Below are 24,175 nucleotides of genomic sequence, written 5' to 3'. Positions count from 1 at the left end.
GGCAACATTGCCTATCCTACGAACAATCTGATAAGGCCCAATGTATCTCGGACTGAGCTTCCCCTTCCTGCCGAATCTCATCACACCCCTCATGGGTGATACCTTCAGGAATACCCAGTCACCAATCTGAAACTCCAAATCTCGATGCCGATTATCTGCATATGACTTCTGTCGACTCTGGGCTGCTAATAATCTTTCTTGAATAAGCTTCACCTTGTCAACAGCTTGCTGAATCACATCCGGGCCTATTAACTTAGTCTCGCCAATATCAAACCAACCAATAGGTGATCTGCACTTCCTCCCATATAAGGCCTCGTACGGTGCCATCTGGATACTAGAATGGTAGCTATTATTATAGGCAAACTCAATGAGCGGCAAGTGGTCATCCCAGCTGCCTTTGAAGTCAATAATACAGGCCCGCAACATATCTTCTAGTGTCTGAATAGTACGCTCAGCCTGCCCATCAGTCTGAGGGTGAAATGCTGTGCTAAGGTTCACCTGTGTCCCCAATCCCTTCTGAAACGATCTCCAAAATTTGGCTGTAAATTGAGCTCCTCTGTCTGATATAATGGACGTGGGAACCCCATGAAGTCTCACTATCTCCCTGACATATAACCTCGCATAATCTTCAGCCGAATAAGTAGTCCTGACTGGAAGAAAATGGGACGATTTCGTCAGCCTATCTACAATAACCCATATAGAGTCATACTTCCGTTGAGTGCGAGGTAATCCTGTAATGAAGTCCATATTAATCATCTCCCATTTCCAAGTCGGGATCTCTATGTCCTGTAATAATCCACCAGGCTTTTGATGTTCGATCTTGACTTGTTGACAATTCGAGCACTGAGCAACAAACTCTGCTATGTCCCTTTTCATGCCATCCCACCAATATAAGCATCTAAGGTCATGATTCATTTTTGTTGACCCTGGGTGAATAGAATAACGGGCAGAGTGTGTGCCTCTCCCATAACCTGCCATCGTAGCCCCGCAGTATCGGGTACACAATCTGCCTTCATATCGTAACACTCCGTCAAGTGTAACCTTAAATGGGGTCTTTTCCTTTTGAAGAGCTGCATCTCTATACTGTGCCAGAATAGGGTCCTTGTATTGGTGTCTCTTTACCTCATATATGATTGAGGACTGAACAACCTCTCGAATAGAAACTTCACTATCTTCTGAATTAGCTAGACGGACTCCAAGACTGGATAGCCGCTGAATCTCCCAAACTATATCCCTCCTTTCTGGTTGTACATCTGTCAAGCTACCCATGGACTTACGGCTAAGAGCATCTGCTACAACATTCGCTTTCCCCGGATGATATAAAATATCAACATCATAATCCTTTAGCAACTCTAACCACCGCCTCTGTCGTAAGTTCAGCTCCTTCTGTTTAAAGATATATTGGAGGCTCTTATGAGATGTATAGATGTCCACATGGACAGCATATAAATAATGTCTCCATATCTTCAAGGCATGAACCACGACCGCTAACTCCAGATCGTGAGTAGGATAGTTCTTTTCATGCTTCCTAAGTTGTCGGGAGGCATAGGCTATAACTTTGCCATGCTGCATCAATACACATCCTAGCCCAACACCCGAAGCATCACAATAAATAACATAGCCGTCAAGTCCCTCCGAAAGAGTTAGGACTGGAGCCGTAGTCAATTTGTCTTTCAATAGCTGGAAGCTTTGCTCACAAGCATCTGTCCACTAGAACTTGGCTGCCTTTTGAGTTAGCCTTGTCAAAGGCGCTGAAATTGAGGCAAACTTTTCTACGAATCTCCTGTAATATCCTGCTAACCCCAGAAAGCTGCGTACCTCAGTAGGTGTCGTAGGTCTGGGCCAAGTCTTTACTGCCTCAATCTTCTGCGTGTCTACCCGAATACCATTAGCTCCAATAATATTCCCCAAGAATGCCACTGAAGTCAACCAGAACTCGCACTTAGAAAATTTAGCATACAACTTCTGGTGCTGAAGCACCCTAAGTACCGTCCTTAAATGATCTGCATGCTCCTCTTCTGAACGTGAATAGACCAGAATATCGTCTATAAATACAATAACAAACATATCAAGGAATGGTTTAAATACTCGATTCATTAAATCCATGAACACTGCTGGAGCATTAGTCAGCCCAAAAGACAGCACTCCAAACTCATAATGTCCATATCGGGTCCGGAATGCCGTCTTTGGAATATCTGCCTCCCTTACCCGCACCTGATGATAACCTGACCGCAAGTCTATCTTTGAAAAACACTTTGCACCCTGCAACTGGTCAAATAGATCGTCAATCCTTAGGAGGGGATACCTGTTCTTTATTGTTACTTTGTTCAACTGCCTATAATCAATGCACATCCGCAGCGACCCATCCTTCTTCCTCACAAACAGTACCGGTGCTCCCCAAGGTGACATACTAGGCCTGATGAAGCCCTTTTCTAGCAAATCCCTCAATTGCTCTTCCAATTCTTTCAACTCAGCAGGTGCCATTCTATAAGGAGGTATAGATATAGGCTGGGTATCTGGCAGTACATCTATAGTAAACTCTATCTCCCGTTCTGGAGGAAGGCCTGGAAGTTCCTCGAGGAATACATCGGGAAATTCATTAACTACCGGGACTGATTGAAGAGTCGGTGCCTCTGCCTTTATGTCATGCACCCGAATCAGATGGTAAATATAGCCTTTTCTAACCATCTTCCCGGCCTTGAGGTATGAAATGAACTTACCTTTCGGCGATACTGTACTTCCCTTCCACTCTATAATCGGTTCCCCTGGAAATTGAAATCGAACTATCTTTCCTCTGCAATCAACATTAGCATAACAAGCATCCAACCAATCCATGCCCATGATAATATCAAACTCAATCATATTTAACTCTATTAGATCTGCTACGGTACAACGACTATATATAACTACTGAACAATTCCTATATACTCGCGTAGCTATGACAAAATCTCCTACAGGTGTAGCTACCTCAAATGGTTCTATCAACTCAGACTCTATTCCGATCCTACTAGCAACAAAGGGAGATATATATGATAAGGTGGAACCTGGGTCTATCAATGCATACACACTTCGGGAGAATAGTGATAATATACCTGTGATCACATTAGGTGACGCCTCCTGATCTTGCCTATTAGTCAAAGCATATATATGGTTTGAGGGACCGCTAGAACTGGAAGCTCCACCACGGCCTGCTGGCGCCTGAATACCCTGCCCCATAGGGCGCATTGCCACAGAAGAAGATGAACCAGCAACGGACCCTGTAGGCTGTGCTATACCACCTGCACTACCTCTAAGGTGACACTCCCTCATAGTATGGCCCTGACGGCCGCAAGAAAAACACGCACCTGTAGCCCAACGACATTCCCCAGGATGGGACTTACCACAACGAGAACACTGAGGCAAAGGTGGCCTCGACTGGCTCAAACCCCGGCCCATCTGTGACCCTGACGCCCTAGAGCTCTGACTAGCTTCCGAATATCCCATACGATCGAACCCTCTACACATGAAACGTGGGGGTGCACTCTGTGCTGGCTGGGAAGAAAATCTAACATGCTGCTGAGACTGCCCGCTTTGAAACTCGTCAGGATAACCTGCTGATCTAGCCCTCTTATGCTGGCCTCTATTATAATCTCTATCTGGATGACGTCCCCGATGCCGATCCTCTACCCCCTGTGCATATGCCTGCACCCGAGCAATGTCCATACCTGGCTGAAGAGTCATTGCCATACAACCGTCAATCAGATAACGATCCAATCCCATCACATAACGATGTACCCTCTCTGCCATATCAGCCACAATAGTAGGCGCATGCCTAGCCAATGAATCAAAATCGAGGCTATACTCTCGAACGCTCCTGCCATTTTGCTTCAAACGCAAGAATCTATCGACTCTAGCTCGCTTCATCTCTGGAGGCAGGAAGTGGCCCTGGAAAGCCTCCACAAATTCATCCCATACCGCTGGAGGAGCACCCTCACCCCTAGATAACTCCCAAGACTCATACCAATTAATAGCTACATCCCGCAAATGATACGTAGCCAACTCAACAAACTCGGTCTCCGAAGCCTTGATTATCCTCAATGTACGCTGCACCTGACGAATAAACTCTTGCGGATCATCCTGGGGCCTTGACCCAAAGGACTCTGGAGGATTACAACTTAAGAAGTCACGAGCCCTTAAGCTATCAGATCTGTCCGCATGATCAACTCCTAGTCCATGCCTGCGAGCCTGATCTACCACTAATCTAGTCAGCAATTGAACCGCATCTCTCATGGCCCTATCCTCCGCCCCTGACTGAGGAGCTGGAGGTTCAGATGTTGGGGCCTCGGGGGCTGGTGGTGTCCCCCGAACTGGAGCTGCTGCTGCTCTAAGCTCATCTGGCGGTGGGGGTGTAGCAGAGCTCTCTGACTGGAGCATCATACCAGGCATAGACTGGGCACGGGCCCTAGTAACTCTTCGGGTCTGACTAGTACCTTCTGCTACCGATTTTCCCTTCTGGGCGGCTGTCGTTTTCTTTGGAGGCATAGCTGAAAACACACGGATTTGTTAGAGAGGAATTATCCTGTTAATATAGCTCTATCGCACGATCTAGAATAAGAAGAAAGAATGACATCCTAAATGTCCTGTAGCTTCTTGTTTATAGATGTGGTGCACAACACACCGATAAACAAGACTCTACTAGACACGGTCTGTAGACACTTCCGAGGAAGAACCACTCTGATACCACTCTTTGTCACGACCCAACCCGATGGGCCGTGACTGGGGCCCGTTTTGGACACCCACATACAAACCTGCTAAGTATAACCAACTGAAACTAAGACAATATGGAATTTAATCAAATCAAGCCAACCCCAACGTCATATATATATAAGAGGACCTGTCTCATAAGGAGTCATAACCATTCAACCATAACAGCATACGCGAGCCGACAAGGCCGCCACTATTCAAAGCATAATAACATACGTATGCCGACAAGGCTGCCACTACACAATACACAATGATGTACGCAGCCGACAAGGCTGCCCCTGTACAAGCGGACATCCCAAACAAACCATGTCCAGACCATTATCCAAAACACATATATACAACCCACATAATGTCCACAGACCTCTAAGAGTACATTAGTGAAACTCGACGGGACAGGGCCCCGCCATACCCATAGACGAGCAAAAGACTACACAAAAGTTATGTACCAAAACGACTGGGCTCCGGAACAGTGGAGCTCTCCCAATCAGCAGAGTAGATATCCTAGGCGGGAGGATCACCGAATTGTGCGTCTACACCTGCGGGCATGAAACGCAGCCCCCCCCCCCCCGAGGAAAGGGGGGGTCAGTATGGACAATGTACTGAGTATGTAAAGTATAAGGTAAAGATGACAGGATACCAATATGGCAAGTCGAAACAAAATATCGCTACACATATACCCTTTTAAGTGAAAATCATGCATATATTTAACATTTAAGGTACCCAGCTTCCCTAGTAAGGGGCTCGGCAAAATAATCATCACGTCATCTCCGTCATCATCATCATCATAACCATCCTCATCACCAATCATATATATAATATACATACCCGGCCCTCTAGTGAGGAACTCGGTGACATATGCAAGAAACTCCGCACGAACATTACCCGGCCCGGGACTCGGTGAAATGATAAATGACTCTATGCATGAGAAGAATATTATGAGCAACCATATGCAATTAAAATCATTTCTTATAACTCAATAGAACAATCAACGTGAACCATCAAGGAGTATTACCAAAGATTAATGTTTTATCAAGATTATGAACCTTTAGTACGATATGGAAACGTAAAATCTCAATTACTCTAAGAAGCACTACCATACATATTAGAGATCATCATAGCCTTAGACATAGCCTATATATAGAGGAATAATTGTGGAAGCAAGAATATACGTCACCTAGACGCTCTAGAGGTAAGTATCAAATCTGTCTGTTATTCGCTTATTTTTAAAAGTCATGCCAAACAAAGAAAAAAGGGACAGCGTTACATACCGTATAATCGAGCCGTACGTCCAATATTTACTGCTCAAGCTATTAATCTATAACAAGCAACAATCGTGCCGTAATTAGATAAACATCGTGCTTTACTTTCTTGTAAGCTAGCTAATAATCTAACGAAAATTCGGCAGCACTTCCACTATTTTCCTTACTTCGTCCCAATCCGACAACAATCCAAATTATCCACAGCAATACCAATAACACATATAACCCAAAGAATCATATTAAACAGCCCCCTCCCCAAAACAGTTCCATCTCGGCAACCATAGCAGCGAAGCAACGATACACCGAGCGATAACTCGTTTTATAATTCGCAACACATCTACCTTATCGTATTCATCCTTTGGAGTATATACTTATAATCACATTCAACATATACATAATGCCAAAACAGAATTTTCCTGCAGTTTGCTTTAATCAAAACAGCCCAAGCACCAACACGATACCACTAATAATCCGATTATGGTTTCCGTTCATACTTAGCACATTCAATAACTAAATCAAACCTCCTAAGCTACTGGTCACGCCCCCTTCTTAAAATTAATGGATAATTAACAAGGGTATTCTAAAGAATTAACACACCAAACAAGGAGATTACTAACCAAATTATTTGCAGCTGCTGGCCAAGAGTTGCAGGGTTGGTTTCTCCATTTCCATGGCTGCCTCAGACAAGTGGTGAAGAAGAAGATGATATGCAGCAATGCATTTCACCACTTTATTTAGCATGGAGTGGATTTCTCCACCTCATTTAATAGTATGAAGTGGAGGCAGCCCCCCTCTACACCTGTCCACTAAGGCCAGCCCACAATCTGATCCCTTTTTAATTTTTGCCTTGAGTGGTGGGGCCCACTGGATTAAATTAATCCTAATCAGCCACCATGTATGAGTGGTGGGGCCCATTGGATTAAATCAATCCAAATTAGCGACTAATTAATCCCTCACTTAAAGTTAATGGCACTTACATTAGCCAACTCATACTTAATATCACATTTGGAAATAACATCCTTGCCTAATATTTCTTTACGTCTTCTAGATCACGATGCGCACTACGTATAAAAAAAATACGAGGCATAACAAATCAATGATAGTACGAATATGAAAATGTGCATAGTAAAGATACGGAAAGTCCTTGAATCAACATGGAGCTCACCAACAACCGCTGAGTATCATATTCTTCAATTGGGGAAGTCTATTAATTGAGTATTTGTACTTGCAACATAAAATACATTAATGTAAGTATGAATGAATTTACTAAATATGTATGGAATAGTACAACAATTATGCAAAACGAGAGCTCGAGTGAAACAAAAAACCAATAGATACGAATTAGAGACCACCTTTGCTTATACTTTTGGGATCGTGTACGTTACATTCCTTTCTCTATTTTTCGTGTGTGATAATCTTAATATGACATATCATATAAATGAACATCCGATCAGGGGTAGAAGAGGATGACCCATGTTAGGTATTTTAACCCCTGGGATGATGTCCTCATAATTCCACAAATTGGGATTGACCCATCCTAGGCTATCGCCCCTGAGCTGCCACCCTTTTATACCAATTGCGAACGGCCCATGCTAGGCTTTGGCACCTGAGATGCCACTCTTCTATAAGAATTGGGATCTACCCATTCTAGGAATTTACCCCTCGGCTTTCACCCATAATTATACAGATTGCTTCATATAGATTCTTTAATCATTGATGCTGTTGTTTATCAGTTCATAACTCTTTTGAAATTGTTCTTTACATAACCTTAACTTTTTGAGATTGTTGTTTTAGTGGTCATAATCATTATTGATATTTAGAACTACTGACCAGTATTAGAAAACATATGAATATGGACTTGCGATAATACCAATAATTTGGGAAGCAAACGTAACACCAACAAAAAACTAAGGAGCTTATATGACTCATTGAGCGTGTTGACATCTCAAATTGGAACACATCAAGTGAAGACATTTAACAGTCAGCCAAGAAATTTGAACTCTATATCATATCAAATAACTGGCTAACTATAATATATAATAATGTATACATGAACGTGGAACCATGGGAGAATGTGCGCATATTCCATTTAAATACTAATAAATATTGCATGTAAGTACGTATAAAAATGTAAAATAGGTCAAGTGATGATTTTGTGAGGTAACATTAAAGTCATAACATAGTGGGAGTAATAACTAAAAAAAGGGGAACATATTAACATGTGAAAATATGACATTTACGATGGAATAGAAAGCAAGATTGCATGATATGCGCAGATTGTGTAACCAACATGTATACATATGTACCATATCTAATATAGGATCATTTTGATTTATATAAGGGGAACACATACCAAGGGTACTTTGATGATAAAATATGTTTAAACCTCCCATGTTAATACTTGGTAAGGTAAGCAAGTACATTTGCTCATAAAATCATATTATTGTACCCACTTTAATTTTCTAGTAAAAACTACAACTGTAGATCAGTCACTACTACGGGCACTTAGAAATCTTACTTTGTAATACAAGTGTTTTTTTATTTATGCCAAAGAAATAGAAAATTGATTAGTCTATCATGATTAATTTAATGTTAGAAGCTAAAAATGTTAAGGCCCTCCAAAAATAGAAGTTAAACACTTGACGGGAAGTAGGCCCATACAACCATTGCACACATGGTGAACCACCACACCCTTCTTCTACTCATTAATACAAGTTCATACTTCATTTGACAACATACCCAAGCTTCCCCCAACAACAATATACATAAGCCAGCCACTATCAATTCCCAAATATCTTTCAGCGTAATAGAAGAATATTGAATTCAAGGATTTATGACCATCCATGAGTTCTTGAAAAATGTAGAAAAAATTGGAAGTATCCTTACCTTAGTTTCTTGAAATTCATCCGTTAAACTTCTACTTCAACAGCTGAAGATCTCCTGAGAATTTTTACTTGAAAAAATTGAACAATATTCAGTAACTTTAAGGCATTTTAGGGCTGTTGTATTAATCCAACAAAGACAAAGAGAGAAACTTAATAAATCTTAAATTTTGTAAGTTAAAAATGAAGTAAAAGATTTGATATTTACCCCTTTAAAATGATGGTGCATTTGCCCACTTTCTTGGCCAATTTTGGCCATATATTTTCAAGTAGATGACCCACCTACTTGGCCTTTTAACTTGGGACTTTTTGACTCCAACACTTGTTGGGCCTTTTTGCCAATTATCCCTATATTTATGTCAATTTGGGCCATAATTAATGAAAGTAGGCAATCCACCTACTTGAACTTTTAAATTGGACCTTTTTGGACTTGAAAATATTGGGTGTTGGATTTCCAATTCCCCTTATTCTTCTAATAAAGTTGGACTCGATTAATTCAAGTAGGTAATAATGTACTTGGCCCAATAACATGGTCAAAAGAGTCTTAGTAGGTGATGCACCTACTTGGTCCTTTAGGAATGTCAATAAGTCAAAGTAGGTGATGCACCTACTTGCCAACTACTAGATTAGTCAAGTCAAGCAAGCACCTCACAATTGTATTCAATTTCTAGACCTTAATACCTTTAGCTTAGTTTAAAACTTATATACACTAGTTCAATTTTAATACGAGACTCTAATACCACCATCTAAAGTTCCAATACTTCCATCCATTTCAAATTAATCGGGTCCCCTTAATTGATACATATTGTTCACTTCAAACCTATTTTATTGTCACTAGTCGCATAGGAAATCGAGTCCATGACTATACCAAAAGGTAATTCATAAGTGTCATATAAATAGAACTAGTACACGTAAAAAAGGGGTGTTATATTCTCCCCCTCCACCCCCATTATAATCATTTGTCCTAGAATGATAGGTGAAGCTGACTGTTTAATTAACGTTGAAATACCATTAGGTGATTTGTGAGAGTTTCCTTTGTAAACAGAACTATAAAAAAATATATTGACTTATCTAAAACACGTCTTGCATGATGTCTCAATAGATATGGTTTATGAAATCAGAATATAACAAATTAAACCCTTTTCTTGAACATGTAATTCACTGAAGATACACAAATACAACTCATGCAAATAAGGAATTTAACAAACCTAAACACAAGACATTCAATTGACATATCAAATATACAAATGTTAGTAGGACTTATAATCATATAAGGAGATAACATGATCTCAGATCCTTATGTTGATGTTTAGAATGAGGAGGTGTATTATATCTACCATCTTCTATACCCAAGTATCTTATGTTACATTTTAGTCCTTCAACCTTGTGTGCTAGCCTCCAGGCCTTAAAAATCAAGAATTACTATGGTATCTCCCAATTTTTATATGGAACTGACATATAAAATCATAGGCCTAATCTATTGGGGCTCTACTTTCCCTTCTCTTTTATCCTATGATGCTTTTCAAAGGTGAATCTTATAAGAATGCATAGCTATTAATAATATCTCTAATGTTTTATGTCTCACCTTCTGATACAAAATCATGATAAATTATTTACCTATGGTTGTGATAAAATTTACCTATATGACCAGCCTTTTACGATCAAACTTTTCACTAAATAATGTTACAAGGAAACATTTTCCCAGGTTATTCAAAACTCAAGTCAGTAAGCACAGAGGGGAATACTACACCGATAAACAAGTCACATTGGGTATGACACATGCCTGCATACTATCCCAAAAGGGAGAGCATGGTACACAAGCATTAAGCTATAAAATAATGTGGTGTATACGCACATATGAATTGTAGGGTAGCATGTGAGTGGATAAACTATTGTAAGAATTGTAGGAAATTGAATAGATGAGCATATGATGCATGAGCAGAAAAGCTAATAAATATATATATTATGCAAGCAAGTAGACTATATGACATGTAGACATAAAAGAAAATGAACTACCATAAAAAATCACATTGATCAATTGTGTTATATTGTATGGATTAGTGGAATAATATGTCAATTAAGTACACATGATATATAACCACATGAGAAAGGGCTAGAAAGGCTATAAGGCCTCTAATGTTTAAGAAAGTAGGATCCGAGACATGTAATATGTATATATATAAATTGGTTATGATGCATATGATATGAAAACAAGTGATATGCGAGTCATATAATCCAAGAGCACTAATTTTTTTTTTACCATAGCATATGATCTACCATGCATTACCCACACAATTTGGAAAACTGCTATATGAAAAGTAACCTGTGCAAAAAATAACATGTAAGGAAAAGGTCCTACAAAAACATATAACAATAACAAGGTTTCTTTGAAGCAGATAACAGTTACATGTAAGCATTCTACGACATTAGGTAACATTTGAGAAAGTGATCCACAAGGGTAATAATATACAAATAGATAAGTTATAGAACATGCACTGTGCATAACATTTAACAAGAAATCTTTGGAAACTACGAAATATCCTATAAAACCACTCTACTATATTAAGGGTAAACACACTATCTTAAGCGCTAAGTCACCGGTGGGATAGTTCTGCTCAAATTTCTTACTCACTATGAAGCACATACAATTTATTTCCCCACATACGCTCTTCAATATCCTAAGAATTCTTATAGGTATTCTGCTAATGGGATTTGTTGTTATGCCTCATATTTTTTTATACGTAGTGCGCATCGTGATCTAGAAGACGTAAAGAAATATTAGGCAAGGATGTTATTTCCAAATGTGATATTAAGTATGAGTTGGCTAATGTAAGTCCCATTAACTTTAAGTGAGGGATTAATTAGTGGCTAATTTGGATTGATTTAATCCAATGGGCTCCACCACTCATAATTGGTGGCTGATTAGGATTAATTTAATCCAGTGGGCCCCACCACTCAAGGCAAAAATTAAAAAGGGATCAGATTGTGGGCTGGCCTTAGTGGACAGGTGTAGAGGGGGGCTGCCTCCACTTCATACTATTAAATGAGGTGGAGAAATCCACTCCATGCTAAATAAAGTGGTGAAATGCATTTGCTGCATATCATCTTCTTCTTCACCACTTGTCTTAGGCAGCCATGGAAATGGAGAAACCAACCCTGCAACTCTTGGCCAGCAGCTGCAAATAATTTGGTTAGTAATCTCCTTGTTTGGTGTGTTAATTCTTTAGAATACCCTTGTTAATTATCCATTAATTTTAAGAAGGGGGCGTGACCAATAGCTTAGGAAGTTTGTTTTAGTTATTGAATGTGCTAAGTATGAACGGAAACCATAATCGGATTATTAGTGGTTTCGTGTTGGTGCTTGGGCTGTTTTGATTAAAGCAAATTGCAGGAAAATTCTGTTTTGGCATTATGTATATGTTGAATGTGATTATGAGTATATACTCCAAAGGATGAATACGATAAGGTAGATGTGTTGCGAATTATAAAATGAGTTATCGCTCGGTGTGTCGTTGCTTCGCTGCTATGGTTGCCGAGACGGAACTGTTTTGGGGAGGGGGCTGTTTAATATGATTCTTTGGGTTTTATATGTGTTATTGGTATTGCTGTGGATAATTTGGATTGTTGTCGGATTGGGACGAAGTAAGGAAAATAGGGGAAGTGCTGCCGAATTTTCGTTAGATTATTAGCTAGCTTACAAGAAAGTAAAGCACGATGTTTATCTAATTGCGGCACGATTGTTGCTTGTTATAGATTAATAGCTTGAGCAGTAAATATTGGACGTGCGGCTCGATTATACGATATGTAACGCTGTCCCTTCTTTCTCTGTTTGGCATGACTTTTAAAAATAAGCGAATAACGGACAGATTTGATACTTACCTCTAGAGCATCTTGGTGACGTATATTCTTGCTTCCACAATTATTCCTCTATATATAGGCTATGTCTAAGGCTATTATGATCTCTAATATCTATGGTAATGCTTCTTAGAGTCATTGAGATTTTACGTTTCCATATCGTATTAAAGGTTCATAATCTTGATAAAACATTAATCTTTGGTAATACTCCTTGCTGGTTCACGTTGATTGTTCTATTGAGTTATAAGAAATGATTTTAATTGCATATGGTTGCTCATAATATTCTGCTCGTGCATAGAGACATTTATCATTTCACCGAGTCCCGGCCGGGTAATGTTCGTTTGGAGTTTCTTGCATATGTCACCGAGTTCTTCACTAGAGGGTCGGGTATGTATATTATATATATGATTGGTGATGAGGATGGTTATGATGATGATGATGACGGAGATAACGTGATGATTATTTTGCCGAGCCCCTTACTAGGGAAGCTGGGCACCTTAAATGTTAAATATATGCATGATTTTCACTTAAAAGGGTATATGTGTAGAGATATTTTGTTTCGACTTGCCATATTGGTATCCTGTCATCTTTACCTTATACTTTACATACTCAGTACATTGTCCGTACTGACCCCCCTTTCCTCGGGAGGGGGGGGGGCTGCGTTTCATGCCCGCAAGTGTAGACGCACAGTTCGGTGATCCTCCCGCCTAGGATATCTACTCTGCTGATTGGGAGAGCTCTACTGTTCCGGAGTCCAGTCGTTTTGGTACATAACTTTTGTGTAGTCTTTTGCTCGTCTATGGGTATGGTGGGGCCCTGTCCCGTCGAGTTTCACTAATGTACTCTTAGAGGTCTGTGGACATTATGTGGGTTGTATATATATGTTTTGGATAATGGTCTGGACATAGTTTGTTTGGGATGTCCGCTTGTACAGGGGCAGCCTTGTAGGCTGTATACATCATTGTGTATTGTGTAGTGGCAGCCTTGTCGGCATACGTATGTTATTATGCTTTGAATAGTGGCGGCCTTGTCGGCTCGCGTATGCTGTTATGGTTGAATGGTTATGACTCCTTATGAGACAGGTCCTCTTATATATATATGACGTTGGGGTTGGCTTGATTTGATTAAATTCCATATTGTCTTAGTTTCAGTTGGTTATACTTAGCAGGTTTGTATGTGGGTGTCCAAAACGGGCACTAGTCATGGCCCATCGGGTTGGGTCGTGACATTTGTCTTCTATCTAAGTCAATAAAAATAATTCTGTTAAGATAGAAAAATAAGATCCTTAATAGTTCATCTGTAGGAGTGGGAGTCCAAAGTCAGCATTGCCTTCATTACTAGCTTGTTACATCACACTCAATGTCTGGTGCCTCTTGAAAGTCATAATAGAAAATTAATAGTGAAGCTTGAAAGCACTATAAAACAAGAACTATATTAACAAGTAAATGGCAGGTACTATAAAGTCAGGATTCATAAAATCTTAGAGTTAGCCGCTTTGGGCTTAACTAGATAGGTCTGGTCATATTTATAGAACCTCTTTTTTTTGTATAATAAGTGAGGGTTCTCCGACTCATTTACCATGCATATAGGAAATAATAACTACTAGAATGTGGTCAATTTTTCCTCTCCCTTCATTCAATAGACTATAATTGACAAATTAATGCACACATATATTAAATGAATCTTGTCGTAACTCTAATCAATTTCATTAATGTATATACATGTGTCTAATGTTGTACTTCTCTTTTATACTAATTACATGGATGAACTAGGCCCATGTATCTTCTATATAGATAACCTTTCTATTCAACTCGTTTTCTTGTTGTTATCAAGACCTAATATCAAGGCTTGAACCAATGCTAAAATTGACTTCTTTGTGTAACAAAGGTTCACAATGTTTTTCCCAGGTGCACCATATAGTTTAGGGTTGAAGAATTGATACCATTTTTTTTCCTCATACACTTGAAATCACTCTTTCATAACAACCTAACTCACTCCTCTAGGGCATCCTCATATCACCCCACCCCTATGTTTATGAATTTGACATATCCCATCTCTTTCCAACTAGAAGCTCTACATACATTTTCTGCCCGTGTCACTCAAGCTTCATTCTCACTTGCATTTTATCCTTTAAGTACCTTTTGATCAAAACTAGTAGCTTCATGTACTCTAATTCCACTATGTACAACCGGACTAATCACAACTTAGGTCTAACCAATAAATTTTCCTTTTGTTAACCTTACCCTTTAGTCACATCCTAATCCTCTGAATAAAAAACGTACATCCTAATAGGAACTAACATACATATATAATTTTCAAAAATTACCACACTTATCCCTAAATTTTATAACCATGAAAAGAATATAAATGTTATTAGTACTTATTTAGGGTGGCTGGTGAAATATACAAATAAAACTATTAACATATTCGGGATGATATATGGTGAGAATATAGGCCTTGTCAGCCAAATAGGGGAATCACTAGTAACACTATTGCACTCATACATTCACCTATCAAATTGTGTCACTGCTTTCTTCCAACCAAAAGAAACTGGTTCAACTACACCACTTTCTAGTACAGGTGGAATGCCAATAATTCAATGTATAGCACAAACTAAGAACGAGTGTCCTCTATAGGAATAGATCCTACAAATATGGAGGAAATATAGAACTCAAGAGTTGGTTATATCCTCCTAGATCTGCCTGGAAATGATGTAGCTCATATACGTAACTAGGTAACCAATCATTTTTTAAGCATATACTTTATCTTTCTCAATTGAACCAATGTGGTAGAAATGGGTACAAATGCAACTTAAAATGCAAATACCATAAAAACCTTTACATATTATATGGAGTGGGATTGTAGAATAAAATGAGCCCAATCTACTCTAATTTTTATAACTTATGATCCTTTCTGTATGTTACATGTTGACACTTTAGCAACGATTAACCTTAAACATAGTAAGCATTATATGAATTAAATGATCAAGTGTGAGTGGAAATTGACTTCTTAACATTGCTCTCACGATTTGGATTATAAAGAAAAGTAACAATTCCTAAATTCCCAAGAAGCCCCTAATATAAATGTGGCGCTCAACACATTCATAAGTAAGGCTCTACTAGACATGGCTTTGTAGAATCCCTAAGATCAACTGCTTAAATAACATTTTTATCACACCCCAACCCTAGATGAAGCGGAAAAGTACCATATGAACACATGCTTTACAAGTGGCTTATGATTAGAAAGTAAACTACTATGCAGATAGATTTACTAATTAGGAGCTTCATATACAACACATGTCGACTAGCTGAACTGATACCTTTGACAATTTAAACTATGAACACACATAATAGCTTTACAATGTATACAAAGCCTCTACTAGAAGCAATGACTATAAGACTATGAAAATAAACATAGTAAAGACTCGACAAAGCCTCAAATCAACCTGGAGCTCACCAATAACCATTGAGTATCATGTTCTTCTATTAGGGAGAACTACTTGTTGAGTACATGTACCTACAACATGAAATGCAGCGTCCCCAATAAGGGATGTCAGTACGAAAGAATGTACTGTAAGGCATAATAAAAACATATGTAAAATGAGAACTCAACTTAAACGAAATACCAATAGATAGGGATTAGAGACAGTCTTTGGTTATACTTTTGAATCGTGTATGTTACATTCTTCTCTTTACCTTTCTGTTTGTCATAATCATTTTAAGACATATGACACAAATGACCTGCAGATCAGTGGTAGAAGAAGATGAACCATGCTAGGCCTTTTAAACCCTTGGATGTTTTCCTCATAATTCCACAAATTAGGATCAACCCATGCTAGGCTTTCTCCCCTAAGTTAACACCCTTTTATACAAATTCGGATTGTCTCATGCAAGGCTTTCGTCCCTGAGTTGTCACCATTCTATACCAATTGGGATTGACCCATGCTAGGCATTTGCCTCTGGGCTTCCACCCATAATTATACTGATTGTTTCACTTAGATTCTTTTTAATAGTTGAATTGTTGTTTATCAGTTCCTAACTCATTTGAGATTGTTCGTTCAATAACCATAACTCTTTTGAGATTTTTATTTTTGTGGGAATAATTATTGTTGAGATTTAGAGCATGGACCAGTAGTAGAAGACATATGAATAAGGACTTGGTAAAATAACAATGACATGGGAAGCAAAAGTGACACCAACGAAATACTTAGGAGCTTATATGACTCACTAAGCATGTTTACATCTCAAATTGGAGAATATCAAGTGAAGACAAGTAACATTCAGCGAAGAGATTTGAACTCTATAATCAAGCCATTTACTCACTAATTAATATCGAATACAATGTATGTATGATAATGAAACCAAGGGAGAACGTGGACAAATTCAACTGAAGGATGGATACATACCCCAAATAAGTACATATAAAAATGTACAATAGAGTAAGTACACATTTTGTGGGGTAACATTATTGTCTAACATAGTGGGAATAATAATTAATAAAGAGAATATAAGAACATGTTAAAAGATGATATTTACCATAGAATAGAAAGGTTAAACAAGTTGGTTTGATATGGTCAGATTGTATATCCAACATATAAAAATATTACCATGTGCAATCTAGGATCTTTTTTAGTTATATAAGGGGAATATATGTCAAGGGTACATTGACAAGGAAATACGTTTACCTTGCATGCTATTACTTGGTAGAGTAAGCACGTACATTTAGTAATAAACTCATATTATAGTACTCACTTTAATGCTCTAGGGAGTAGGAAAGACAAATATGGTTCAGTAACTACCAAGAGAACTTATAAAGCTTACTTTGTAATACAGGTGTCGGATTCATGCCAATGAAATAGAAAATCGAATCGCCTAACATACCTTATTTTCTTACAAATATAAATATCATGTTTCAGCTACCCTTTTTGGTGCTAATCTATAATACAAGTCACGATTAATATAATGTTAGAAGCTAATCAAATTTAGGCCCTCCAAAAATAAGATCTACACACTTTAAGAAATGTAGTCCTATACAACCATTACACAAGTGGTGAACCACAAAGCCTTCTTCTATCCATTATTAAAACTTCATATATCCTTTGCCAAGATACCCAAGCTGCCCCAAACAACAATATAGTAGCCACTATCAATCCCAAAAGATCTTTCAGCATAACAGGAGAATATTGAACTAAAGGATTTAGGACCATGGATAAGTTCTTGACAAATGTATACAAAATTCTCCACCCAAAACCTGTATTTATAGAGAGGCAAAAATGAGAAGTAGCCTTACCTTAATTTCTAGAAATTCATCTATTAAACTTGTACTTCCAGAATTGAATCTCTCCAAATTTTACTTGAAAAGTGGACAATATTAAAGAAACCTAGGTGTTTTAGGGATATTGGGTTAATCCAGGAAAGACCAAGAGAGAAACTTAATAAATCTTACATTTCTAAGTTAATAATGAAGCAAAAAATTTGATCTTTATCCCTTTAAAAAGGAGAAGCAATGCCCACTTTCTTGGACTATTTTTGGCCATATATTTTCCAGTAGGTGAACCACCTACTAGGCCTTTTAACTTGGACTTCGTGACTTCAAACACTTGTTGGGCCTTGCTGCAAATTAACCCTCTATGCTTGTCAATTTGAGCCATAACTAATGCAAGAAGATGATCCACCTACTTGGACTTTTAAATTGGGCCTTTTTGTACTTGAGAATATTGGGCCTTGGCTTTCGATTTCCCCTTATTCTGCTAATCAATATGGTCTAGATTAATTCAAGTAGGTGGTAATGTATTGGTTTTCTGTTTCCCTTTATTCTGCTAATCAACTTGGTCTAGATTAATTCAAGTAGGTGGTAGTGTATTTGTCCCAATAACATGTTCAAAAGAGTGTTAGTAGGTGATGCAGCTACTTGGTTCTTTCAGATGGTCAATAACTCAAAGTAGGTGATCCACCTACATGTTAACTACTAGCATAGTTATGTCAAGCAAGAATCTCAATATTTTAATCCATTTCTAGACTTTAATACCTTTATCTTAACTTAAAACTTACATACACTATGTCAATTTAAACTTTAAACTCATAAACCACCATCTCCAGTTTATTACTTCCATTGATTTCAACTTAATTGGGTCCCATTAATATCTATAGACAATTCACTTTAAACTCATTCTGTAGTCACTAGTCGCATATGAACCGAGTTCATTGCTATACCACAAAGCAATTTATAACTATCCTATAAATAGAACTAGTCTACGTAGAAAATGGGGTTGTGTTACACTAACATAGTTGCCTATCAGCCACAAAACTCGAAGCAATTACCAAGAGCTACTGGATGCAAAGGCCCAACTGGAATAACATGAAACCCAACACAAGAAGGTCCAAATTACCAACATAAGAATACTCGTATAAACTCTACCTACTGCACAATGACCTACCTCACAACTTTATGGAACCTGAGATGCCATCTCAATTGGACACATTGGTTGAAAAGAAAGAAGGACCTTTGAATTGATACCCACCTCAAAGTTTAATTATGTCACTACTATATTCATGGCAAAGACTCTTAGCACAATCATTCTAAATATCAAGGAATGATTGGTCCACAACCCTCACATGACTCAAAAAAAGGAGAAAAATATGCTCTATCTATATTCGATGCTATGATGCTAATAGGAAAGGAAAATCCAACCGTCTTACCAACCCCTAACTCAACTGCTTATGTGAAGGGAACAATATGAGTTTATACCCTACTCAATCTAGAAATCCCAACACATAGTCAAAAATTAACGACGAACCCTACTTGGGACCTATCAACCCAACTCTTCTCTAAGGAGCACCAACTGCACCAATAAAACCACCTACCTAAGGTGTACCCTTGGAGAATCTCGGTCCTCCTAACACTTAATACCGAGGAACTGACGTAGCCAATGACCCTACCATAGTTTGGCCTTCCCCTTAACTCTCTGAATGATAAGGAATGTCTGTGACATCAAGGTCCATACCAGAATAAGGCTTCTTACAATGAGTTATGTTCTTGAAATCTTTCAAATTGAGTCTTGATGAGTTCTTCATAAGTTATCTTGAAGTTTTCTTATGGATTAAGTTTTGATGTAAGTTTCTACTTGGGTGAAATTAAAATGATCATATCTCTTAGAATATAAGGAGTTACGTGAGCCATAACCTATCCGATTAAAGGTAATTGAATCTACTTTCAAGAAAACCCTAAATAAATTTGCTGACTAATTAAAGGTTGGAACAATCAGATTTTCATCTTTACTAGTGAAAATCCTAATTCTTTGCCATACAGATTTCAAGAAAGTAATTCAAGAATCTCAAGAAAAGTTTTCTTGATCATTTACCTTCAAGCTAGGGCTTCAAGGTTTCTATTCAAGTTTTTAATCCAAGGTTCTTAATAACCTTGTTCTTCCTATCTAAAACTATTCCTGAACGTCATGATATTTTTCCTATCACAAATTATGATCCTTGAATTCATGAATTCAATTCAAAGAAAGTAAGGAGTTAAGTCAACAAGTTAAGTCAAGTCCAGATATAAAAATTCAAGTCAAGAAGTCGAGACTTAAGTCAAGATAAGTTCTTAAAGTTTTTCAAAAAGCTTTCACAAACATTTTAACTTGTCTTAAGGCTTAAGTTACAAAGTTAAGCGAAGTGTTCAGATTTGACGTTCTTCTTTTCAAAGAAGTATAAGGGAACTAAGTATTCCCAAGAACTTTTTTTAAATGTTTTTCACATTTAAATAGGAACGGAAAATGAGATTTCCAAAGAGACTTTGAGAAAGTTTTCAGAAAAGAGTAAATGCTTTCACAATTAAGCAAGAGGTGAAACATTGATTTCCAAGATAGCCTTTTAGTTATGTTTATGAGCAATTATCTAAATCACAGAAAGAAGTATGTTTTTAAATATAAGAACTAGTATCATTTTTGGGAGTAGTATTGAGCACCTATATGGAGGAGAGCTCATAGAACTCACAGCCCCCATAGACCTTGTAGCCATCGTGGGTAGAAAAGAATCATACTTTTTAGATGATTCCTTTAGTGATTTTTAACTTAGACTAGTGGATCAACTTAGTGAGTTAGGTCCTATACCCTGGAAAGGTATAGAATGGTCCTTGGCAGCATGAGGTAAAATGTTGTATCATAACTATATCTCTTAAGTGATGGTTGTTGGTAAGAGAAACTCCCATAAAAGTATTTCGTATTTTTATATAAATCAGAAATATTTGTATTTTCATATACAAACAGAGTTTATATTGTATCTTTGCAAACATAAAAAATTATTATTATATTTGTAAATACACTGTTTAAAATCATGTTTCAAAGCTTTTCTTTATACTACATTTATTTATACTACTTTATATTGAAATCAGTTGAGTTAAGTAAAGGCAGGTAAGTGTTTCTTTCAGACTCTTTTCAAGCCTATGTTATGGTAAACATTTCACTCACATACTCGTTCATTCAATGTACTGATATAAGTTGGGATGCATCGCATTATGAAGAAGAGACAAGGATTGGCATCCAACACATTTTAATCTAGTGAGCAACTCAGAGTCATCTGGTGAGCCTCCTTGCCTTCTGGAGGGCTCCCTTTATTGTATTCAGTCATATTTCAGTTCATTAGGATGTCGTGGGGTTTGTCCTAACATCCATTTCAATTTTTAAAGGCTTCATAGATAGACAGTCAGATGTTATTCCTTTGGGTGTTTTCATTATTATTCATTTGTTAAGAAATAGGTTGCCATTTTTTACCAAGTTGAATATTTTATCTTAAAATATTCTCAATTATTTATTATTCAGTTCAATTAAGTTCTACGATCTATATAATTATGAATATTGTCTTTCGTGAGTTAAGCAAGCCAGGACAGGGGTTCTCTTAGGGATTTCAATAGTCTTCGAGTGCCAGCCTCCCCCAGTGTAAAGGCTCGGGCGTGACAGTTAAGTTCCATTTTCAAGCAAGTTATAGACATCAATCCTAAATTTACTACATAAAACTAATCACCCACTCCAATAAATCTCTTTAACAAAGTTTCCTCAGCAATGATAACACTGATATTGATCTCCTCCTTGTTGGTGATATTGCCCACTAGCACTATCTTAGGATGTCGGAGGATTGATTCACCATAAAGGTCCATGTGGTCTGATAATGGACTTGGTGGGGTTCTGCCTAGTTCTCACGAGCTCTCCTATGGATTATCTGTTGGTCCACGTCCTATGAAGGGTCTCGTGGTCCAACACTGCTGGAAGAGTAACGACTGAAGTACATGGGCAGATCAATATAGTGGACCCTATCACAGTCCGTGAACCCTGCTGTGGTTAACTGGTTTAGGTGAAATTTTTCTACACTTTTCTAAGTCTAGTTTTTGAGGTGTTACATGTCCTTTATTGGAGTAGGTATATTTCTTGTCTATCTTCCTACTCGTTGTCTTTTGAGGTTTGCTTTGCTAGCTTCCGCATTATACCTGTTTATTTCGGTCTTAACAAGTTGTTTAATACTTATATATATTATCGTCATGATATTTTACACCAAAAGATAATGTAGGGTAAAAGTACCCTATTAACAATAAACTCAAGAATAATTTTGATCCTTTTTTCCATAAGTGTAATACTATTAATGTGTCAAAATTAAATGATTTAAACATGATTGAATTTTTTTCTATCTTCGAAGTCATAATTTATGGCATGTGGTCAAACTTACTAGTATCATAATATACTCGAATATTCTTTCCGTTTTATTAAATTTTATTCTTATATTAAAAGTTAAAAGTGAATGTTTATTTTTATTTATTTATTTTAGTAATTTAAGAAAAAAATAGTATATAGTATTAAAAACACCTATATTAGATATTAATTATTAATTTCATCTCTAAATTGTTGACTAACTTAAAAAACATCATGTTACTTGACTATTGGAACTTAAATATACCTCTGATTTTGAAACACGGGTGAAATACACCCCTACAACATTTCTCTCGATTTTTTTTAAGGAGTCTCATGCTCCGACAAGAGTTTGAGACAATTTGCTATGTCATGCAACAAATTGGAGGTGTATCGAAGTTTAGTTAGTCAAGTAGATAAATGTTTTTAAGGTTGTCAATTTTGTGCAGCATCAAGAAAAAAAAGGTTGCAATCAAACCTATAAATACATTAAAATTTTTGTGATTTTACTTATTAACTTTATAAGAGTTCAATGACAAGGAATAACTAGAACATAATTCTGATTATTAATATTAGATACAAAACCAGAAGCATGTGGTTTGATACGATACTGTTCTTACGCAGCATGATAGCTGTAAAAGATTATCAAACAGTAATTTAAAGAGTTGTGATCATGTTGATGATTTTTATTTCAAAAATGTTCTAGTAAGTAGTCTTGATGGTGAATGAAGTCCCGATCGAGTTTCCATGTTCAAGGATCTTGTGGTGTTTGATTTAGACCATAGATCGAAACACTAATATAATGCACTTTTTATATAGTCTAAATCAAACACCACAAACTCCATTAAAAATGGAAATTCGATCGAGACTTCACCATCAAAACCACTCTCTGGATCAATTTTTTAAAAATAAATTACCAACAAGATCACAACTCTTTAAATCACTGCTTAATAAGCTTGTACAACTATTTTGCTGAGTAAGAATAGTATCTAATAACAAGATTACATGAATTAGACTACGATTAAAGTGAGAATTAGTTGTCTGGATGGTCATCGAATTTTACGATATATGATAATCATAGTCCCTCGAAGATTATAATTTATCATAAGTTAAGTGACCGTCCAAAAAACTAACACTCACTTTAATCATAGTTTGAATCATGCAATCTTATTATTATAGGGCTACATTGTTAGCAATATTATTATTATTTCAAAAGATTTAGTTACTATGAGCCAAAGTAAACTATTTGACATGTGATATTTATTCTACTTTGTCATCCAACTTGGAGACCAAGCATTGTCTTACTTGGTGCCAAAGTGTTCCCTTCACTTGGTGACCAAAGTAAGTTAGTTATTAACATACTTAGAACCTCTATAAAAAGATAAATAGTTATTTCACTAAGAGAGAACTATGTGAGAACAAATTAGCAAAAAAACATAAAAGACACTTTTCTTTAAAATACTTCCCTTCAATTGTCTTGTTGGTTTTCTAGTATTTATATATTGTTGATTCTTGTATCCTATAAATAATTATAGAATATTTGTTTAGTTTTGAGGAACATTTTACACTGTTGAAATAGTTTCTTTGGATAGTGCCTAGCACGACTCATGTATATATAATACTTAAAATATTATAATTTTTGTATTATTATATCGATATTATAATTTTCCCATCTATTATATTTTTCCAATAAGTCTAATAAATTATAACAAAGAATATATGTGTTGATATGACGACTAATAATATTTATGATGGTGCTACCATAA

The 24,175-nt window shown here is 37.1% G+C and overlaps 1 protein-coding gene and 1 long non-coding RNA gene across 6 annotated transcripts in view; one reads left to right on the top strand and one right to left on the bottom strand.

The window, feature by feature from the left end:
- LOC138339519 (uncharacterized) overlaps window positions 1–6,866 on the bottom strand; it is an 85,231-nt gene extending 78,365 nt beyond the window's left edge. For 4 of the 5 annotated variants that reach the window (XR_011212319.1, XM_069291196.1, XM_069291199.1 and 1 more), the window contains exon 1: window positions 6,012–6,058. The gene's annotated coding sequence lies outside the window, so the exon portion shown is untranslated. Of the gene's footprint in view, window positions 1–4,826; window positions 5,280–6,011; window positions 6,059–6,619 lie in introns of those variants that run through there. The other variant, XR_011212320.1, reaches the window with a different exon arrangement.
- A 5,074-nt stretch (window positions 6,867–11,940) lies between these two features.
- Window positions 11,941–21,507, top strand: LOC138339520 (uncharacterized). Its single transcript, XR_011212324.1, has 2 exons — window positions 11,941–12,074; window positions 21,231–21,507. It is a non-coding gene; the product is annotated as an uncharacterized lncRNA (long non-coding RNA).
- The last annotated feature ends 2,668 nt before the right edge of the window (window positions 21,508–24,175 follow it).

This window comes from Solanum lycopersicum, chromosome 11, assembly GCF_036512215.1.
Source record: "Solanum lycopersicum chromosome 11, SLM_r2.1".
Classification (NCBI taxonomy): Eukaryota; Viridiplantae; Streptophyta; class Magnoliopsida; order Solanales; family Solanaceae; genus Solanum; species Solanum lycopersicum.
Note: the sequence above shows the minus strand (reverse complement) of the source record. Positions and strands in the feature narration are given on the sequence as shown.